At 41.0% G+C, this 22399-nt stretch overlaps 1 non-coding gene across 1 annotated transcript; it reads left to right on the top strand.

Moving 5' to 3' along the window:
• The first annotated feature begins 3150 nt into the window (after nt 1-3150).
• On the top strand, nt 3151-3257 carry LOC123830062. The gene has a single exon (XR_006787687.1). It is a non-coding gene; the product is annotated as a U6 spliceosomal RNA (small nuclear RNA).
• The last annotated feature ends 19142 nt before the right edge of the window (nt 3258-22399 follow it).

The following is a 22399-nucleotide window of genomic DNA, read 5'->3' as shown; positions in this document are numbered from 1 at the left end:
AGATGTGGGAACATTTAAAGTTGTCCCAGAAGTTCCTAAGCCTTTTCTCATTTTTTTCAATTATTGTTTTTTCACTCTATTCTGGTTGAATGTTTGTTCCTTCCTTACGCTCCAAATCATTGATTTGAGTTCTGCTTTTCTTCCTGTCACTCTTGGTTCCCTGAACATTTTCCTCTATTTCACCTTACATAGCCTTCACTTTTTCCTCAATTTTGCAACCATACTCAACCAATTTCTGTGAGCCTCCTGATTACCAGTGTTTTGAACCCTGCATCTGATAGGCTGGCTATCTCATTGTAGCTTAGTTGTATTTTTTCTGGAGCTTTGATTTGTTCTTTTATTTGGGCCATTTTTTTTTTTGTCTTGGTGCGCCTGTTATGTAGTAAGGGGCAGAGCCTTAGGTGTTCACCAGTGTGGGTCAACTTTACAGTGCCCCTGTATTTGGCACTGTATGTGGGACTGCCCCTCTGCCAGCTGCTCCCTTGCTGCAAGTCCTCTCCACCTTGGCTGCCTATCTCTGCCCCTGCTACAGGTCTGGCTGAAAATTTCTCCTTTAACTCCTTGGTTGCTGGACTTCCATACAGTTCAATTTTCTGGCAGTTCTTATTGATTTTTGTTTTTAAAATTGTTGTTGTCTTTCTTTTAGTTGTGCGAGGAAGCACAGTGCATATGTACCTATGCCTCCATCTTGGCCGGAACAAGGACGACTATTTTCTTCTCAGATGTTGATTTTACTGTTTCCAAATGTTGTGGCTTAAGTAATATAATTTTAAACTCTCTGAAATCGGCATATTATTTTTTTCTATGTCCTTTCAATCAGAAACAGTTCATTTTACTTACCATAGGTGAGACTATGGGCAAAAATTCCTTTTAGTTATGTGCAGGTATACTGTAGCAACCAATTTTTTAATATAAGAGAGTAAGTGTTTAAAGTATTTTTAGTGCAGATTCTGTGAATTCAAATTACTCTGAGGAATGTTCCTGAATCCTAATATCCTTCTTCCACTCCTGTCTCATGGAATAATTTCTGATTTTGTTTTCAATATGTGGCCTATCTTTCTCTTGGACATAGAGAAGAGTTTACATTAAATAGTACTTAGGACTTAGCATTCATGACAAAGGAATTTTCTTTGCCTACTGAACCACAATAAAACCACACGGAAATCATTCAAACAGTTGTGGGAGATGCAAGGGCATGGTGTTAAGTGGAGGCACTGAGAGCTCATTCTGAGTGAGGGAAGAGGTCCCATTCCTTAAGGGGAGTTCATTCTGGCTGTGAGTTGCCCCAGCCTCTGAATGAACACAGTGACTCTGCAGTTGGGTCAGGGAGAATGACACAGTGGGGCTGGCATCATCTCTGTCTCTCCACCTCCTCTTGGCCACCAGATCCCAGTAAAACATTGTATTGAATATTTACTTACAATTTCTGCAACACTGACCATCTCTACTCCTGTGACCCAGGCTGGAGGGTCATCATCTTGTGCCTAATTTATCCTAAAAGAAGTGGGAGCTCCTGGAATAATGGAATAAAGACCTCCTCCAATCTTTCCCTTCATAAAGGCACTCGCAAAAAATAATCAAAATCAACTTTTTCATACTCTGGAAATTAACCCAAGGCTTACAATAATATGAGAAATGTTGATTCAAGAAAAACTACTGAGTCTCCAATGGCGGGCTTTGGGGCATCTGAACCTGTCCTGCTCCTATTACCCTTGCCCCAGAAGCCTTCCAGCTACTAGAAACTGTGCCTCCCAGTTCCAGCCAAGATGGAGGCAGACTGTGTATGAAAGTCCTCAGAGAGTCCTGTCTCCAGAACATTGACACCATTTGACGTGTCTTACAGCTTTCTGGAAAACTCAATGAGGGGAGCTGTTAATTTTTTCCTGCCTTTGAGTTTAATCTGTGGCAAAGTTCCATTCTCCGGGCACTTGTTGAAAACAACCAGCAGCAGTTGTTTAACTTCACAGCTGTGAGACCAGTTGGGAGAAACAGGATGGGGAGTCTACAGGGGGGTTTGAAAAACGCTAATATATTCCTGGGGATCTAAGAGTCTCTACAAATGTGCAAGGCTGTGTGCATTCCTGGGAGAACCTGAGATGGAGTCAGTCTCTCTCTTCCAGCTGACTAGAGGCCCTGCACAAGCAGGAAGTGACAGAGCTGCAAACTGCCTGAGTGTCAAGGTCATGCCCTATCCTACCTGCACACAGAGCTTCTCAGCAAAGAACGGAATACAGACTAGTTAAAGGCATTTCAGAAAATCTCTGATCAAAGAATTCAGTAGCTGTACACTACAGAGAATAAAGAATTTATAAAATTAGTTCAGAAAGGTCACTAACAAAGAGCATCAGCAACAACCATAAAACAGCAATAATAATAGACACTGAGTGGGGGGGAGGGAAATCTGACTTGTAGAGTTGTCACATTGTATTATCTATAATGTCCAGTTTTCTTTTGTTAAAGTATATTTTATTGATTATGCCATTACAGTTGTCCCATTTTTTCTCCCCCTTATGCCCCTCCGCAATGTACCTCCTCTCCCTACAGCATCCCCCGCACCTCGATTCATGTCCATGGGTTGTACATGTAAGTTCTTTGGCCTCTCTGTTTCCCATACTGTTCTTAATCTCCCCCTGTCTATTTGTCTATTTTGTACCTACCATTTATGCTTCTTATTCCCTGTACCTTTCTCCCCATTCTCCCCCCTCCCACTTCCCACTGATAACCCTCCATGTGATCTCCATTTCTGTGATTCTGTTCCTGTTTTAGTCATTTGCCTAGTTATTTTTTTTAAGTTCAGTTTTTGATAGTTGTGAGTTCATTGTCATTTTACTGTTCATAGTTTTGATCTTCTTTATTTTCTTAGCTAAGTCCTTTTAATTTTCATATAATAAGAGCTAGGTGATGATGATCTCCTTTAACTTCACCTTATCTGAGAACCACTTTATCTGCCCTTCTATTTGAAATGAAAGCTTTGCTGGATAGAGTAATCTTGGAGGTAGGTCCTTGCCTTTCATGACTTTGAATACTTCTCTCCAGTCCATTCTTGCCTGTAAGGTTTCTTTTGAGACATCAGCTGACAGTCTTATGGTCACTCCTTTGTAGGCAACTGTGTCCTTTTCTCTTGCTGGTTTTAGGATTGTCTCCTTATCTGTGCTTGCTTCAGCAGCACATGTACTAAAATTGGAACAATGCAGAGAAGATTAGCATGGCCCCTGCACAAGGATGACACACAAATTTGTGAAGCATTTCATATCTTTAAAAAAAGAAGGTTCTCTCCTTATCCTTTAATCTTGGGTAATATAATGTACCTCTCCCATGAGGCTGGGAGTTTCTCCCACCAGTGCAACCCCCACAGGTTTTTACAGCCAGAAATGCCTTGGTGTGTGCTTCCTTGGGTCCAACTTCTTTGGGACTCCCTGAGCTTCCTCGACTTCCTGGAAGTCTATTTCCTTGTCCAGACTGGGGAAGTTCTCCAGCATTATCTTTTTTAAAAATAATTTTTCAATGTCTTTCTCTTCCTTTTCTCCTTCTAGCACCCCTATGATTCAGATGTTGGAATGTTTAAAGTTGTCCTGGAGGTTCCTAAGCCTCTCCTCATTTTTTATGAATTCTTATTTCTTCATTCTGTTCTGGTTGAGTGTTTATTTCTTCGTCTTGTTCCAAATCATTGATTTGAATCCCAGTTTCCTTCTCTTCACTGTTGGTTCCCTGTATATATGTATGTATACATGTATATATATATATTTAAAGATTTTATTTATTTATTTTTAGGGAGGGAAGGGAGAGGGGAGAGAGAGAGAGAGAGGGAGAGAGAGAGAGAAACATCAATGTGCGGTTGCTGGGGGTTATGGCCTGCAACCCAGGAATGTACCCTAGCTGGGAATCGAACCTGGGACACTTTAGTTCCCAGCCCGTGCTCAATCCACTGAGCTACGCCAGCCAGGGCTATATTTTTTATTTCACTTTTCATAGCCTTTACTTTTTCATGTATTTTGTGACCATACTCAACCATTTCTCAATCATCCTGATTAACAGTGTTTTGAACTCTGATAAGCTGGCTATCACTTCATCACTTAGTTCTATTTTGGGAGCTTTGATTTGTTCTTTCATTTGGATCATATTTCTTTGTCTCAGCATGCCTGGTATGTTGTAAAGGGTGGAGCCCTAGGTATCCACCAGGAAGGGGCAATCCACATTGCTACATTGTGGCATTGTATGTGGAGGGGGGTTCAGAGAGTGAACAATGCTGCTTGCTGGGCTCTCATCCCTCTTTCAGTCACTTCCCCACTACCCACAAGGAAATTGGGCCCTCCTGGAGCTGATTCTGGGGTGGGTGGGTGGGTTTGTGTATGTTCTAGGACTCTGTGGATGTCTCTGTGAACACTCCTGTGAAGCTGAGAGTTTTGCCCACCACTGCAACCACCACAGGTTTTTACAGCTAGAGGTTTTGATGTTTTCTTTTCCCCTGCTGGAACCCTGGGTTGTGTAATCTGTCTTGCTCCCTGGTTGTTCCTCCCAGTTTATATACACGCAGATGTGGGACTGCCAGCTGCAGCCTCACCTATCTGGTCCTCTGGCTGCTGCCTTGCTGACTGTCCTCTTCACCTAGGCCTCCCATCTCACCCCTCCTACCAGTCTGGATGGACATTTCTTCTTTAGCTCCTTGGTTTTCAGACTTCCATACAGTGTGATTTTCTGGCAGATCTGGTTGTTTTTGTTTTTAAATTTGTTGTTGTTGTCCTTCTTTTGGTTGTGTGAGGAGGCAAAGTGTACCTACCTATGCCTCCATCTTTATAATGTCCAGTTTTTAGTGAAAATTTTTTAAATATTTTCAGAGAAATGGAAAAGTATGGTTGATACACAGGAAAGAAAACAGCCTATAGAAATTGTCCCTGAGGGGTCCAAATGGTACAATTAATAGATAAAGACTTTAAATAGGCCTTGAGTAGAATATATATATAATTTATTACTTAAATATAGAATTAAACATTTATAAATATTAATTTTATAAATATACAAATATAAAGAACTAGAGGAAACCATATCTAAAGAATTAATTTTATCAGCTAGAAAATACCAATAAAGAGAAATTGGAAAAAAAAGTGGAAATTCTGGAGTTGAAATGTTTTCATATATTTTCCTCTAAAAGCTTACACAGAATTCTGGTCAAGATGGAGGTGTAGGTAGATGTGCTTCTCCTCCTTGAGCAACCACAAAAGGAAATACAACTAAATCTCAAAACAAATAACACCCAGAACTGTCAGAAAATTGAACTGTCTGGAAGTCTGACAACCAAGCATTTAAGGAAGCACATTCATTCAGATGGGTTCAAGGGGTTGAGATGGGTGAAGAGGTAAGAAGATGTAGCGTGGTGTGAGGAGGTGGTGGTGGCAGCAGAATGGGCATGTGTAGTCCCACATTCATGTGTGGTGGATAAAAATTGGGAGGGATACCTTGGGATAGAGCATTCCCAGCCCCAGGACAGACTGCATAGTCCAGGGTTTCAGCATCAAGAAGATAAATCCCCACAAATTCTGGCTATAAAATCCAGTGAGGGTTAGGGTTGTGGGAAAAAAATGCCAGATTTCCAGGAAACTCTGCTTAAAGGGCTTTCACGGTCTAAGAACACAGGCAAACCCACCCACTTTGGTATTCAACACCAGGGCAACAGCTGGAAGGGTACCAGTCACATATGGGGAGGGGCTGAAGTGACTGGGAATACAGTGGGTGCTGGGAAAACCTTCAGGAGCCGGGCAGCAGCACAGTCCCTTCTCCAAGCCCTCCCCATACACAGAGCCACAAAGCAGTGAAGCAGGTTGCCCCACCCTGGTGATTACCTAAGGCTACCTAGTACACAGAAACAATCACAGGGAGGCTGCCAAATTGAGGAGACAAAGAAATATGGCCCAAATGAAATAACAGAACAAATGCCAGAAAAAGAACTAAATGAAACCTGATAGCCAGGTTTCATTTAGAGGCAGAATTCAGAACACTGGTGATCTGGATGCTGAAAGAACACATTGAGTACAGCAACAACGTAAATGAGGGAAAGAAAGTTACACTAAGTGAAATAAAGAAAAATCTGCATGGAAACCAACAGTAAAGGGAAGGAAGCTGGGATTCTAATCAATGATTTGGAACATAAGGAATAAGCATTCAACCAGAACAGAAAGAAGAAACAAGAATTCAAAAAGAATGAGGATAGTATGAGAGGACTCTGGGGCTTCTTCAAATGTGGCAACATCTGAGTCATAGGGATGCCAGAAGGAGAAGAGGAAGAACAGGAAATTGAAAACTTATTTGAAAAAATAATGAAAGAAAACTTCCCTAATTTGGTGAAGGAAATAGACATACAAGCCTAAGAAGCACAGAGAGTCCCAAAGAAGATGGGCCAAAAGAGGACCACACAAAGACACATCATAAGAAAAAGTGTCAAAGGTTAAAGATAAAGAGAATCTTAAAAGCAGCAAGAGAAAAGGAAAGAGTTGTCTACAGAGGAGTTCCCAGAAGGCTATCAGCTGATTTCTCAAAAGAAACCTTACAGGCAAGAAGGGATTGGCAAGAAGTATTCAAAGTGATGAAAAGCAAGGATGTACAACCAAGATTACTCCATCCAGCAAAGCTATAATTTAGAATGGAAGGACAGATAAAGTGCTCCTCAGACAAAGTAAAGCTAAAGAAGTTCATCATGACCAAGCCATTATTATATGAAAGGTGAAAGGGACTTCTTTAAGAAAAAGATAAAAACTATGAACATTAAAAGGGCAACAAATTCACAACTATCAACAACTGAATCTACCCCCCCCCAAAAAAAAACACACCCAAACTAAGCAAACAAGAAGAATAGGACGAGAATGATAGATATGGAGAGCATCTGGAGGGTTATCAGCTGGGAATGGGAAGGGGGAGAATGAGGGGATAGGGTACAGGGATTAAGAAGCATAATTGGTAGGTACAAAATAGGCAGGGAATGTTAAGAATAGTATAGGGAATGTAGAAACCAAAGAACTTATATGCATGACCCATGGATATGACTTAAGGGGAAGGATTGCTGGAGGGAAGGGTATACCAGGCAGAAGAGGGCAAAGGGGAATAAATGGGACAACTGTAATAGTATAACCACTAAAATATACTTAAAAACAACAAAAAAGTTTATACATCTTGTCTTGTGGACTAGGTTACGTAGGTTCCTTTAAGATGTAGTAGTTATTGCTTGCATTACATTTTTGGTCTCTCAATATGTCCACTGTAATATATGTTATTTCTGCTTAGTACTTAACATACATAATTTGTGAATATATATTTATTGTGTGCTTGTCTTTCCAATAAGCTTGAATATTTCATGAGAATGGAGCCTTGTCTACTATACTCATCAATACCTATCCAGTATCTGACTTAATATCTGGATGACAGTACATTTTCATAAAGTATGTGTTGAATAAATAAATTATAAACAAATTAATGAGTAAAAGGAACTATCATTTGATTAGCATCTGCTACATACTACATACTGTACAAGATTTATTTATATTATCTAATTTAGTCTTCACAAGCACTCTAGGATAGGTATTATTATCCCTATAATTCAGTCACTAAATTTCTTACCTTGGAGGTGGGAAAGAACTTTAGTAAAATTGGTTTAGGTAGCATACTGTAAACATTCAAATGATCTCTAGGCCAGGAAAGTCTGGACCTCCCTGGTTACTCCTGCTGAACATGATTGGCTGAGTGGTTTTCTTCTAACCTTTCCAAATGAGCATCCACATAACTCCAAAAGTGTGAGTCTTGACGTAAGATCACAGTAATAGACTCCACATGGGGCCTATAGGGGAACAACTCCACTCGGCACCCTGGTAACCTTACACATACCCACCTAAATCATGCAGGCAAAGGCCTGAATCACAGTTTATATGAGTCTTGGCAGAAGGGCTTATTATTCTCCCAGAGTTCAGGGAATAGAAGGTCCTCGATGAGCTAGTTCAATGCCATCACCCCTGAGTTCCTCCTTGCCTTGGGCTACTTACTGCTGAGGTATGAAGCTTTTTGCCTTGACCCTTTGGATTACAGCTGCAGACTACAAAACCACCTAGTTGCAGTCTAGAATTAGCTCTACAGCAATGGGATGTCCCACACCTTGTGTTGCAATATTCTGATCCTTATTGTTTGGAGGTCATCTTTTTTGTTATGTGGGACAAAGATAACAGGGAACTGGAATTTTGGCTCCTCTTTTGCTGTTAGCGTAAATAATAAACTGTCTAAATCCAAAAAGGCCTAGTGTCTCTTTACTAGTTTAATCTGTCAGCCAACCTTGGCGTCGGCCTTCCTTGCTGCTGCGTGCTTTCTTTCTTTTCTTTTTTATTGTTTATGCTGTTACAGTTGTCCCAACTTTCCCCCTTCCCCCTGCCATGTGCTTCACAGGGCCCTGATTCCAGAGTGGGAATCCTCCCAACCCAGACCTGTGGGGTGCATCTCCTTCACCTGGCTCTGCCTCCCCTCTTCCAGATCTTGATTATTTCTCCTAGATACCTTTTAATTTTCAAGATTTTGTTGTGGGGCGTGAGTCACTTTTTAAAAAGATATTGGAAAAGTCAAATAGAATAATGTACTCCCCTAACTGGTGTGGCTCAGTGGATTGAGTGCCAGCCTTTGAACCAAAGGGTCACTGGTTCAATTCCCAGTCAGGGCACATGCCTGGGTTGTGGGCCAAGTCCCCAGTAGGGGGCACTTGAGAGGCAACCACACATTGATGTTTGTCTCCCTCTCTTTCTCCCTCCCTTCCCCTCTCTAAAAATAAATAAAATCTTATAAAAAATATCCTGATGATGGAGAGGGGAAAGTTTATTCAAAGGTATATGCTTGGAGTGGCAGGTTACTTTTTTCCTCCATGAACGGCCTTGAAAAAAATTATACATACAGGGTCCAGCACAAATAATGTATCTTTTTTATTACAAAATCTTTTTTTATAAAATCATAAGCATGTAATTCTGAAACATAACAATATCATACTCAAGCAAATGATATGACATTTTAGGTGAAATGAGGGGAAAATGGAGACAACTGTACTTGAACAACAATAAAAAAATAAATACATTTTAGAGAATAAAAACAAAAAACTATAAATTATTATACCCATATTATTATCCTATGAACTACACTCAAGCAGGCCTTACTTTTGTCAGATCCTATATATAAAAATTATATATAATAATATATGTAATAAATTATGTATAGACTAGTAAATTATATATTATAAAGTGAGAATTTATTATAGATTAATATCATTTAGTCTATAATAAATATGTATTTATAAAATAGATATTAAAATTCAAACTCTAGCATTGGGATTCTGGAAGAGCTAAGCTCTGTCAACTCCCACGCAACTTTTGGCTTCTTATTATCCAAAAAAGTTCCTTTTTCTTTTCTTCTTTGAATTTTATTAAAAAATCCACTCTAATAAATTGCCATTGCAGGATCCTTTGAGAGAGAGTGGAAGGGTGCATATGTGTTCACATATGTGTCTTTTCTTATCTAGCAGAGGTAGGGGAGGGGGCAAGTCCTATTACATGGGAGAAAATTGTGACATAGAAGTGTCAGATGAATTGTAACGACTCATAACCAATTAGTGTTAAAGGAACAGTGTTTCCTCGGCAGCATTTCTGATGTGCTATTCTGCACCTGTGTATCCTTATCTGAGGCTTCTGAGGACACTGTTTGGGGACTAGTTTTCCTTTGGGTTAGTTACTAGGGAGCTCTGGACACATTTATTTCTAAAACATCTCCAATTACCTGAAAGTCACTTGAAAAGTTTACTTACTGATATTCAAGTTAGAGGTGTTGAGTGACTTTTAAAAACCAAAAACAAAAATGAAAACACAACTTTGAGAAATTTAAGGTAGCAGATAAAATGAATTTACCTGTTTATTGTAGAAAATTTTGAAGCTATGGACAGACTGAGAAAATTAAAATTATCCATAGTCCCATCACCCAGAAATAACACAGTTGGTATTTTTGTGTATGTCTTCCAGATACACATGTTAATGGAATGACCCTGTAAATGGTGTACAGAGTATTGTTTTGTAACCAGCTTGTCCTCCCACTAAATACCCATGAACGTCTTTCCTTGCCATATTTTCTACATTTTTTAAATAGCTGTGCAGTATTCCATTGCATGGATGACAAAATGTTTATCTAAATGGCTCTAGATTGTTGTTGTCAATTTATTTTTTCAAGTATGGAACCCTTGCCACCAATATGCCTGTGGATAAAGCCTTTTGAATATTCATGATTACTTTCTTAGGATAAATTCCTAGAAATAAAATTGTTAGAACAAAGCTTATATGCATTTTTAATAAGGACTTTTTCTAACATAGACTAAATTGGTTTTTATAATTAGTTGTTCTACAAAAAAAAACACAGCAGTGAGTTCACACGTGGCTCTTTCTTAGATTCATCCATAGTAAACAGCTGAGTCTCACATTCATATTGTCATGTCATGAATGGCGATTCCACTGAGGAAAGAAAGCAATATAGTACATATGTGCATTTTTCTGGTTGTCCATCTTTTGACAAGTTCTGTCTGCCCCATTAGACTGTAAGTTACATAAAAAGGATTTTTTAAAAAATGGTTTGTTTATTGCTGTATTTCCAGTGTCTGGATCTATCACAGAGTAGGTCCTCAATAAATTAAGTGTTGAATGAATAAATTAATGACTCTGGGATTTTTATAGATGCAGTAGCTAATGCAATATACATTGAGGTCATTAATGAGTGCTTGACTTTCATGGTGTTAAGTGGCGGTCCATCGGTGGGGTAGTAGTCAGGGAGGAAATGTGAGTTAATCTTATCGTATTGGTTGGCAAGGAAAACTTCAATTATTTCATATGTCAGTTTAGGTCTTCCAGGAAGGAACACTGGGATAGAGTTAGAAATGCAAGAGGCTTATCATGAAACAAGCCTATCCCATAAAATGCCTGTGAAATACAAAGAGAAAGGGGAGTAAGAGTAGGTAGACAGTCTTCAGAAGCAGTGTATGTGTGATATTTGTGAAAGGAGAGGGGGGAAGAAAAACGGTTGGTTGAGAAGAGCCACAGAATGTGGTGCCGTGTGATCAAGTCCTGGGCAGCCGCAAAGGGAGCTTCCGTACAAAGATGACTCATAGAAGAGTTCCACATTACACACAGATGACTCAGCCACTCAGGTAGCTGGTGGCTGTCCAGAAGGCTCATGGGCTCAGCTCCAACAATCAGGGAGTCCTGAAGGTGTTGCAGCTAGAGGCTGCCAGCTACCTGTACTCCTAAGTGATGACCAGCAGGTTCTTGAAGGGAGAGCCAAGAGGCACACCTCCGTGGTTAAGGTTACCATTGTCCTCTCCTTGAGCCATGCAGATCCACTTCTCCATACACTTTTGGGGAGCAGTTTGTTACAGGGCACTGCTTCTAAGCTTGCACTTTAGCAGGCCATTTCACTGCTAAGGATTGCATATGGATAGTATTGTATATGATGTGACCCATGGATCCCGTGGTCACGGGCCCATTACTCTACTTCCTTTACTGTGAAGTAGTTTGGATGCTGTATTGTGTGCAATTTCATAGCTTCAGATTAGTCACTCTAAGTCCCCAGGTCATGATGCTGGAGGAAAGGTGGAGATAAGATAACCACTTACTTAAAATAAGTATTTCTAAGAGAATGAATCACTCACTGGTCCTTCCAGGACATGAAGTGTCCAAAGAAGTCAATTTGCCATCAAGTGACCAGTTGGGGCCCTTGACAAATAGTGCCATGTCACGGGTTCAGAACTGGTCTCTACTGTTGGCAGGTTAGACCTTTAGAAGTGACAGTACCTAGACTGACCTTGGTAAGTAACATCCATGCTGAAGGGCCCTGGTGCGGTGTCTTTCTCTCTGACATGGCGAATACTCACTTAAATGCTCATCTCTCAGCCCTCAGATGATTGGTGGTGAAGGCTGGCTGGTGTCAGCTGGCTGGGCCAGTTTATTATTTGAATGTTTATTGCCTCTTCTGTGGTGGATGCTTTCTGGTGGGTGTTAATGTATCATACAAACATCTTTACACTGGTGCTGATTCCCGTGTATCTGTCCACTCGCCTCAACTTCAGAACTCTTTGCCCCAAACTTCCAGAATTTTCCTTCTAGTCCCTTGACCAGCTTATCAGGCCACTCATTACTATCCATCATTCTATATATTTTCTCACCATGGAGCATTTCTCCTTCCACACAAAGTGAATGGTCTGGTGAGCAAGTTGAAAGCCCTAGCCATTGTAAAAATTTCCCATCTTTCAACTTCACCTCTGAATGGTAATGTAATATAACCTCTATCGAATTCAGCTCTCTTCCACATTCAGAGATAACACATTTGTACACCAAACTCAGGTTTTCTCCTCTGGCTTCTGCTGGTCACGTGGGGCTGTCCATATGCGCATGAGGTGTCAGCTAAAGGAGGAGCATTTGTACCACCATGGAAGATACATGGGAGTGTAGACTACTTCGTCATGCAGTTTACACACACTCTCTGGTCCTGCTTGATCTTGATCCCAGGTGCACATTTTCCATCTTATGAGGAGCTTTTGCTGGGCAGCTATGGATGGCTACCTGGTGTCTACTGTTTCAGGGACCCCTTATCACCATTGCTATTAATGAACCATTTTTGAGAGGGAAAGAGAGAAAGGGAGAGAAACATCAATGTGTGGTTGCCTCTCTCCTGCCCCCTACTGGGGACCTGTCCCACAATCCAGGCATGTGCCCTAGACTGGGAATTGAACTGGTAACCCTTTGGTTCGCAGGCTGACACTCAATCTACTGAGCCATACCAGCCAGGGCTTAATGAGCCATTTTCTGTGACCGCCTCTTCTACAGTCAGCCCTTACCCACAGAAGAGGACCACCACTGAATTTCTCAGTGATGTTGGGGCCCTTCTCACCACTACATTTCTGGTAGTCTTTGTGGATGATGTGTCCTCCAGGTTTTCCTGTAGAACTGAATCCTCTGATTGGTCTTCTGGACCCCCGTAATGTGTGCATCCCAGCCTGTCTGATTCCCTGAGCCTTTTAATTACTTTGTCTTCCTGCCATAGCAACTCATGCATTTCAAATTCACATAGCATGGGCTTTTGTTTTCTCCAGATTTTCAGAGCCACCCTACCAGTGAGTTTGCTCCATTCTTTTGGATGCTTCTTTGCAAGGTGTAAAATCTTGTGTTCTGAGAGAGTGACCCTAAGTCAGTAAGCTCTTGCTTGGACAGGAGCTGATCAGGCACACTCAAAATTCAATCCTATGGCTTCTGCTAGTACAACCTGGTGAATCCTTGCAGCTCCTTTAGTATGTACTCTCCCCTTTCCTTATCATTTCCAGCACACACTCAGTTGTGTTATGCTGGGATTTCATCCGAGTGATTGATTTGGAGCCTAATGAGGAGAGGACGTCAGCTTCTGAGGGACGTCAGCTTCTTGTTGTCTTGCAAGGGGAGAGATCTCTGCGGTATTTTTCTGCACAGGTCAAGTCCCAGCTCACTATAGGGCCTCATGAAGGAAATACTAACTCTTTAAAAAAAAGATTTTATTTGATTGTTTTTAGAGAGAGGGAGAGAAAAAGAATAACATCAGGTCAGTTTCCTCTCATGCACTCCCGACTGGGCACCTGGCCAGGAACACAGGCCTGAGCCCTGGCCTGAAATTGAACTGGTGGACCTTTGGTTTGTAGGATGATGCCCAACCCACTGAGCTACACCAGTCGGGGTGAAATGCTACCTCTTAATGGAGAGGCATAGGAACTATCTGAAGTCTTTGGGGGTTCAGGGTACTCTACAGAGCCAAAGTCTTTTAGGAATCCACCTCTATCCCAGGTTTCAGAGCCTGTATTTTCTAGCCGAGTCCTGATCTTAGCATAACAGACTGGCCTTGGCCGAGTATTCAATCATCTTTGAAGTTTGGCTGCTCTGAATTTGTTCCACAGCTGTGTCTGTTTTCTCACTGCAGGAGATAAGTCTCTTTATAAGTTGTCAGAGAGGTCCTTTGGCTCTCATGCTCAGTTTTTAAATGTTAACTGCCTTCAGTTTCTTATTATCCCTTCACGTCCCTTAGTAATAACCAGCCAACTGTATTGTCCTGTATGCATTGTTCACTCTCAAACGCCTGAATTACTGCACTGGCCAGAGAAGTCTCCTCACCAGAACCATCTCCAGGGTCACCACTGGTAAAAGTTTAATGAATAGGCTCCTACCTTTCACCAGTGACCGTCAATGTGCCTGGGGCAAAGGGTCATCACTTGCAGCTGGGTAGTGAGTTACATAGTCCTTTTGTCCTGAAAGTCCACCTAGCTATTTGCTGTCTTGGACCACTCAGTATCAATGGACTGAGCTTGGACCCTCTGAGAATATGTCAAACCCACACTGGCAACGTAAGAGATTTATGGGAGGGACCCCATGAAATATCAAAGGGAGAGGGGTAGGAATGGGTAGGTAAGGGTGGGGAAAAGGATGATAAATTAAGTAGGAAGAGCCAAAGCTCATTCAGCTCAGTGGAGAGCTCTGACATAAAGGCTGCTGGTAGATCAGTCCCATGTTGTGCAGGTGACCAGCGCCTTGCACACCTGCCGTGCTCAGTTGTTGGCCCTGGCTGCCTGGAAGAGTGTGGCACATCTTGAAATTGCTGTAGCTGGAGGATGTCAGCTAACTACATGCTTTATGCTGATTGGCAAGCTGTTTCTCAAAGGCATATTCAGCTGGCACGCATCAATGGCTGCCACACCACAGCAGTTTTCTCAAAGATACATTCGCCTCTTAATCCCTGGAAGGTATGAGATACCTGTTTTGTAAAAAGAGTCTCTGTAGATATAATGAGGTTAGGATCTTGAGGTAATATTATTTGGGAGGACCCTACATAAACCGTCACAAGTTTCTCTATCAGAAACAAGCAGAGAGAGATCACACACACACACACACACACACACACACACACACACACGGCATTATGAAGATAGAGGCAGAGATCAGAATAATGTGTCCAGAAAAAAATGCCAGCAACTACCAAAGCTGGAAGAGATGAGGAACGGATTCCCCCCAGAATCTCCAGAGGGAACCCAGCCCTACTGACACCTTGGCTTCCAAGTTTTGCTCTCCAGAATGGTGAGAAAATAAGCTTCTATTTTTATAAGCCACCGATTTGTGGTTGTTTATGATAGCAGCCATATTATATCATTATACCAGGTTTATATCTTATATCTTAACTTTGAGATGTAATTCATATACCATAAAATTCACCCTTTAAAATGTATAATTAAGTGGAGTCACAAAGATGTACTGATTTTACCACTACCCACCTCCGGAACATTTTCATAACCCCCATAGCCATTATCAGCAACCCCCCATTTCTCCTTACCCCAGTCCCCATCAACCATGAATCTACTTTATGTCACTATAGATTAACCTGTGCTGAATCTTTCCTGCAAAAGGAATCACACAAATGTGGCCTTTGGGTATGGCTTCTTTCACTAAACATAATCTTTTCAGGGTTCATCTATGTTTTAGCATGAATCAGCACTTTATTCCTTTTTTAAAAATTTTATTTACTTATTTTTGGAGAGAAGGGAAGAGAGGGAAAAAGAGATGAAAAGAAACATCGATGTGACAGAGAAACATTGATTGGTTGCCCCTGGAACAGGCCCCAAGTGGGGACTGACTGCCACCTAGTATGTATGCCAACCAGGAATTGAACTGGTGACCTTTTGCTGGACGGGATGATGCCCAACCAACTGAGCCACACAGGTCAGGGCAGCATTTCAGTCCTTTTTGTGTCTAAATAATATTCCATTGCATGGATATTCCACTTTTTGTTTATTCATTCACCAGTGATGGACATTTCAGTATAATTTCTTGAAATCAAATTTCTATAGGGGGAATTTTTCTATTAGAACCTTAGGTTGCCCAGGTGTCAGTTTGAATCACTCTTCCTCTTAATATTTTGAATAAATTCCAAATCCAAATGTTCTCAATATTTCTACAGATCCTTAAGTAGGGGAAATAAGGGAGGCTTAAATTTTCAGTTATTTCTGGCTCCTATATCCTGCATTGGCTGAATTCTTGTTCTTTGTTCTGAATATTAGGGCTGATTCTTTATCTCTCTATTGATGCGACACCAGACTTGGAACTCAGATCCTTTCTTTTTCTTCTATTTCATTTCCAACTTCTGTTGCAAGTGACAATAAAAGAACTCAAACCAGCAAAGATTTTAGCATCTTGAGCAGTGGTTCTCAAACTTTTTGGACCTATAACCCCTTTATATTCTTAAAATTATGGAGGATCCCAAAGGGGTTTTGTTTATATAGGTTATATCTATTGAGATTTATTGCATTAGAAAGTAAAAATGAGAAAAGTATAAATATTTAATTTAATTAAAAATAGCAATAATGATCCTACTATATGCTAATAAATAATATATCTTCAATAAAACATAACTATATTTTACAAAACAAAAACATTAGTGAGAAGAGTGGCATTGTTTCACAATTTTTCAAATCTTTCTAGTGTTTAATAGAAGAAAGTTGGATTTTCATATCTCCTCCTGCATTCAATCTATTGCTTGTCATTGAATTATGAAGAAAATTTGGCCTCACAGAGATGTAAGTTGGAGCAAAAGAGGAGTATTTTAAAAGCCTTGGCAGGTCGTTATGGATATTTGTCTTTGAAATGACCCCAGAAACTTGACAAGTGGTGGTTTCTTAAAGGATAGTTGCAATGTGGACTCTAAAACCACACCAGTGAGCTTTTCATACTTTGTTACATTAAAATCCATTGGTCTGTTTTGCCCATTGAATGGATCTTTTACCCGTGCATGATTTTGTTACATTATGCGTTGGTCATTTGGAAAATACCGTGTCACTGAGTCATGTAGATCTTCCAAATGTTTCATTATACAATATCAAAAAAATCACATTTGTTTTTATTGCTACCAATTTCATCAGAAAAATCTTTAAGCATTGGTAACCTGTTAGATTCACAGTATTGAATACAGATTTTTAAATCCTAATTTTCACTTGAAAGCTTGCATTTCATCCTTGGCAAAAATATTGTCAGTTGTTTTCCTTGAAGCTAAAGGCTCACTTTATTTTCAATAAAATGTCTGCCAAAGATCCCAATCTGAATAAGCATGCTTTGCCTGCCAGCTGTTCTTTCAAATAAAACGGTATTACACGAAAAAGCAGCTAGTCCAGTTTGTAAATCAATGCACAATCGTTCTGCCTGGAGACAACCATTTCACATTAGTATACAATAGTTCTTTATGTGTGCTTCCCGTTTCATCTTACAGAATATTCAACGGACATGTACTCAACTCTCCATTTTTAATAAAACTAATAATTTTTACTGATTCTTCCAGAACATTCTTACGTGAAACCTATTTTTTTTTGTTAGTGCATTTTGGTAAAGAATATACTGACCCTTAGCATAATTTGGGGACACTGTCTTGATATGAATCGAGGAGCCAGCTGTTCCATTCACCATTGTTTTGTGTTATCAGTAAAAATGTTAACACAGTGGGCAAAAAACTCGACGTCATAGTAATGTTATGGAATTGCTTTTTTATCTCATAGACCCCACGAAAGGGTCCCCAGGGTCCCCGGGGTCCATAGGTCAAGGTCTGAGAACTATTACCTTAGAGTATCTTCTTTCCCCCAAATGCAGCACTCCCAGGAGCTTTAAGCCCTCGTCGTCATGGCAGCCACGGAGCCCTGGTAGGGCAGGCGGGGGCTGCAGACCTCACCATTCCCCTCTGCAGTTGGGCATGGGACAAAGAAGCTTGGACCTGTTTAATCTACCAACTCTCTATTTATCATCTGTCATGCCTGCTGTTTATATCATTTAGTTCACATGATTTATATGATAAGGTATAGCAGTGAACTTATCAATAAAATTTTGTAAATATTTTATAGTTGGCCTGAAATAACTTGATGAAATAAACATAATCTTTCAGCTTGACCAACGAAACTATTCACCCTTGGACCTAGGTGGTGCAAGGATAAAAGTCACCAATAAAAGCAAAACAAGGGCAGAAATCAATCTGGTAGCTCATACTGGCAAAATCCACATTCGCATACTGAAAATAATTATCACTATACTAGAATCTAATAGGATGGCATTCTCCACATGAATTCTGTGTCTATGAATTGCTGTTCAAAATGGGTAACATTTAGTATTGATGAGTAACTTCACAGGACACAGAAGTTCCTTGTTGTTTCTTTTTTTGAAGCATATGTTTCAATTTAGGCCAGTTTCAGTTTAAGCATCGAGATCAAAAAGCTGTTATGTGGGTGGGGAGTTATACTATAACAATTCTTATTATGGTTCTGAGGAATTAAAAAAAGGAAATTTCAGTGTTTTCAAATGACATAAAAGGACTTGCTTTATTCCAGTAGTAACCAGTGGGGGGAAAAAATAGAAACCCACAGAAAATACTACTTTAAGGGAACAAAGATATGATATGCAGATGTCTTGAGAGAAAGTGGGAGGTTCGATCAAATGCCGGCTAGGGTTTCTTCTAGAGAAAGTGCTCTGATGCTAAGAGTTAAAAATCTTGCCACGGAACTGATCTGAAACAGAGACCCCAAAATGGCAATGCAGCTCATTCATTCAGACAGCAATTTTTTAAAAAAAATTGAGGGTCTGCTGTATTCCAGGCACAGTATACTTGATCCGAAGGGTTTTTAAGGAACCTGTATAAAGAACACATGGACAAAGCCAAAGGCGGGAGGATCAAGGGTGGGACACAGGGATGGGTGGGTTGGGGGAGGGGGGAAATGGAGACAATTATACTTGAAAACCAATAAAAAATTTTATTTATTTATTTATTTTTAGAGAGGGAAGGGAGGGAGATAGAGAGAGAGAGAGAGAGAAACATCAAGGTGCAGTTGCTGGGGGTCATGGTCTGCACCCCAGGCATGTACCCTGACTGGGAATCGAACCTGCGACACTTTGGTTTGCAGCCTGCGCTCAATCCACTGAGCTACGCCAGCCAGGGCTCAATAAAAATTTTTTTAAAATTATGAATATGTGTCAAATCGGTGTATTGGCACTTACCAAATACTGACCAACTGCTCAGCAATATAGTGACGTGATCCAGGGCACGGACACGCAGACCGAGGCTGGAGGTGCGCATAGTCCTCCACTCCCCACGTTTACTTTCACTCGGACTCACCTGCAACTGCCTTTCCTCTTAGTCTTTCCCCCGCTCTTACCCGTCTACTTCCTTCCCACCTTGCTCCTTCATCCTGAAAATACTGATTGGTGGTTGCCTGTGTGCCAGACTGTCTGCTAGGCACTAAGAATACAGTCATGAACTAGGCACACAGGTCCATTTGACTCTTGCAGTCTAGCTGAGGGGACAAATCATTGCACAGCTAATCACAACTCTGGTAAATCTTACACAGGAAAAGTAAAAGGGCTGTGTAGGTTGGGACTTAGGTTCTGCCTTGTGTACAAGTCAGGCGGCCGGAGTCACCAGGAGGATGACTAATTGTGTAAGCCCAAGGACCAGGGGGCAGAGGAAACCACATTAGGGCAACCAACTATTGAGGCTTGCCTGGGGCTAAGGGGCTTCCTGGGATATGGGACTCTTTGTCCTAAAGCTGGGGAAGTCCTCAGTAAATGCAGATGAGCTGATCATGCTAAGCAACCCCCATCCCAGGACATTTTTTCCTCCAGAAAAAGGCCATTGGCTCCTTCGGAATTGGTGAACCTCAAACAGACACCTGGTAGTGATACAGAATTTCTCTTCCTTGCCATCGAAAGGGGGTGGAATACAAAGGGATGGGTTGTAAAATGAATGAACTCTGTCACAGCAGACCTGAGAGCAGGTCTCTGCCGCCACAGAACATTGTTCGGTGTGACACTGGGGGTTTTCAGTGGCCCCAAGCTCAGTAAGACTTCTTCAATTACAGGCAGTGGTATGATTAAGTGACTTTGCTATGGTTACAGAGCTAGTTGAGAGAATAGCTGATGCAGGTCTGGTTTCCATGGAAACAGACTCTGCAATGAAGATCCTGTTGCCGAGGATTTATTAGAGCTAGCTCTTTGGAGCGAGGGATGCAGGGTTGGGCGGAGGGCTGGAACCGTGATGCAGCTGTATCACCGGCAGGCCTTCACCAGGAAACTAAGGAGGGGGTGAACCTGCAGAGATGTGTGGATTGAGGCGAGAGGTCTGGGTCCACTGGCCATTCTACCTAGCCGGACTCTGGGAGGAAGCATAATCTTTTGGCCGAGGGCCCTTCCTTTCACTCAGCTGAGGCAATGAGAGCCGAGTTCTGAAGGGGGGTCAGGGGGGCACACGGCCTAGAATATCAGGTCCTCGGGTGTCAGTTCAGTGTTTCCATGACACCGTGTGTCACCACTTATCAAGCACCGCCTGTAGACATCTTTAGGCTTTTGATTTAGCATGTAATTAAATAAATTTTCAGCCTCCAGAAAGATGCTGATCAGTGATGTAAAATCATAAAGTTGTTAATAATGAATGAATCTGTAGGCGCAAATGGGGTATAATTACTGTGTAGTGCTTTCGCTGAAAAATCCCCTGATTATTTCAGGTGGAAGCTGACATTTTAAATATAAACTGTGATGTGCCTATGAGCAAAGAATCAGACATTTTATAATGCCAGCATTTGCCAAGACACAATATGAGATGACATTTCCCTGCTGCTTGGGAAGTGTTCTGTGATCTTTTAAGAAATTTCAATACAAAGTTAACAGGAAGTTGAGAAAATGTGTCTAAAAACTTGATTTTAAAAGATTAACATCAGTCAATTTTTTTTGAGTAATAAATGTCTGTGAAATCAAGGTTTCAGACTTTGATTTATTCAATTTGGGTTTTTCCTGAATAGCAATATAACATCAGGTAACAAAACAAATGAAAATCTATCTTTTGTTGCATAAAAGTAGTGTATTTAGAGTCGAGTTTTTATAAACAAAAGAAGCACATTTTCTGCCTCTACCTACGATAAGGTGAAGTGGCAGAAATAGCTCCCTTCACACATGGCTGCACCTTAGCATCGCTTGGGGATATAAAAAATGTTCAGGCCCCACCCTGCGCATTACAAATTAGGGTCTTGGTGTGGGTCCTATAGTTTGTACTTGATCCGAACTGTTCCAGTAATAACTCCTCTGCAACTAGCTAGGCACCAGTCTAGTGTCCTGACTGACTTTGGGGAGGTGCGGGCAGAGACAGCTTCAGCTGCAGGCCCTGTTTTGTTGTAGGTGACTTTTTTTTACTAGGGTAAAATATGTAACATCCAATGTACTATTTGAACCAATGCTAGATGTGCAGCTCAGAAGCCTTAACTACAGTTGCATTGTTGCAGAGACATCAACACCATCCATCCCCAGAACGTTTTCATCCTCCCCAGTGAAACTGTGCACTCGTTAAACAGTAACTTTCCGATCTCTCCTACCCCCGGCCACTGGCAACCGTTCTGTTTTCTGTCTCTGTGAGTGTGACTGGTCTAGGTCCTGCATGTAATTGGAATCATACAGTCTCTGTCCTTTTATGGCTGGCTTATTTCACTTCGCATAATGCCTTCAAGGTTCACCCATGTTGTAGCCCAGTGTCAGAGTTTCCTTTCTTTTTAAGACTAAAGAATACTCCATTGAATGTATGTACCACCTCATAGATGGACACTTGGGGTTGCTTCCACCCTTTGGCTTTGTGAATAATGCTGCCGGAAAATGAATGGGTGAATATCCATTTGAGTCCCTGCTTTTCATTCTTTTGGTTATATACCCAGAAGTGGAATTGCTTGATCATACGGTGATTCCATTTTTAATTTTTTGAGGAATAACCATAACATTTTCCAGAGCAGTTGCATTATTTTACATTCACATCATCAATGGGCAAGGGTTCAAACTTTTCCACATTCTCACTAATACTTGCTATTTTCTGGGCTCTACGAAAAAAGAATAGCCATATAAATGGTGTGAGGTGGTATCTCACTGTGGTTTTGATTTGCATTTCCCTGATGACTAGTGATGGAGAGCATCTTTTCATGCACTTATTAGCCATTTGTCCTGTCTCCTTTGGAGAAATGTCTATTCAAGCCCTTTGTCAGTTTTTACCAGCTTTATTGAAGTATGATGTTTTGACTTATGTATACATTATGAAATCAATCAATCTAATTAACATACCCATCACTTCATGAAGTGGTAGTTATCTTTTGTGTGCAATGAGAACACTTGAGAGTAATCTCTGAACAAATTTTAATCATATAACACATTACTGCTCACTGCTGTCACGAGGCTGTATGTTAGATTCCCAGAACCCGTTCATCTTCTAATTAAAACTTTGAGCCCTCTGACCAACTTCTCCCTGTCTCTCTCACCCCTCAACCCCTGCAACCGCCATTCTACTT

This window comes from Phyllostomus hastatus, unplaced genomic scaffold (assembly GCF_019186645.2).
Source record: "Phyllostomus hastatus isolate PE091 unplaced genomic scaffold, TTU_PhHast_1.1 phas_contig_137, whole genome shotgun sequence".
Taxonomy (NCBI): Eukaryota; Metazoa; Chordata; class Mammalia; order Chiroptera; family Phyllostomidae; genus Phyllostomus; species Phyllostomus hastatus.
This window is presented reverse-complemented; position numbering and strand designations above follow the sequence as displayed.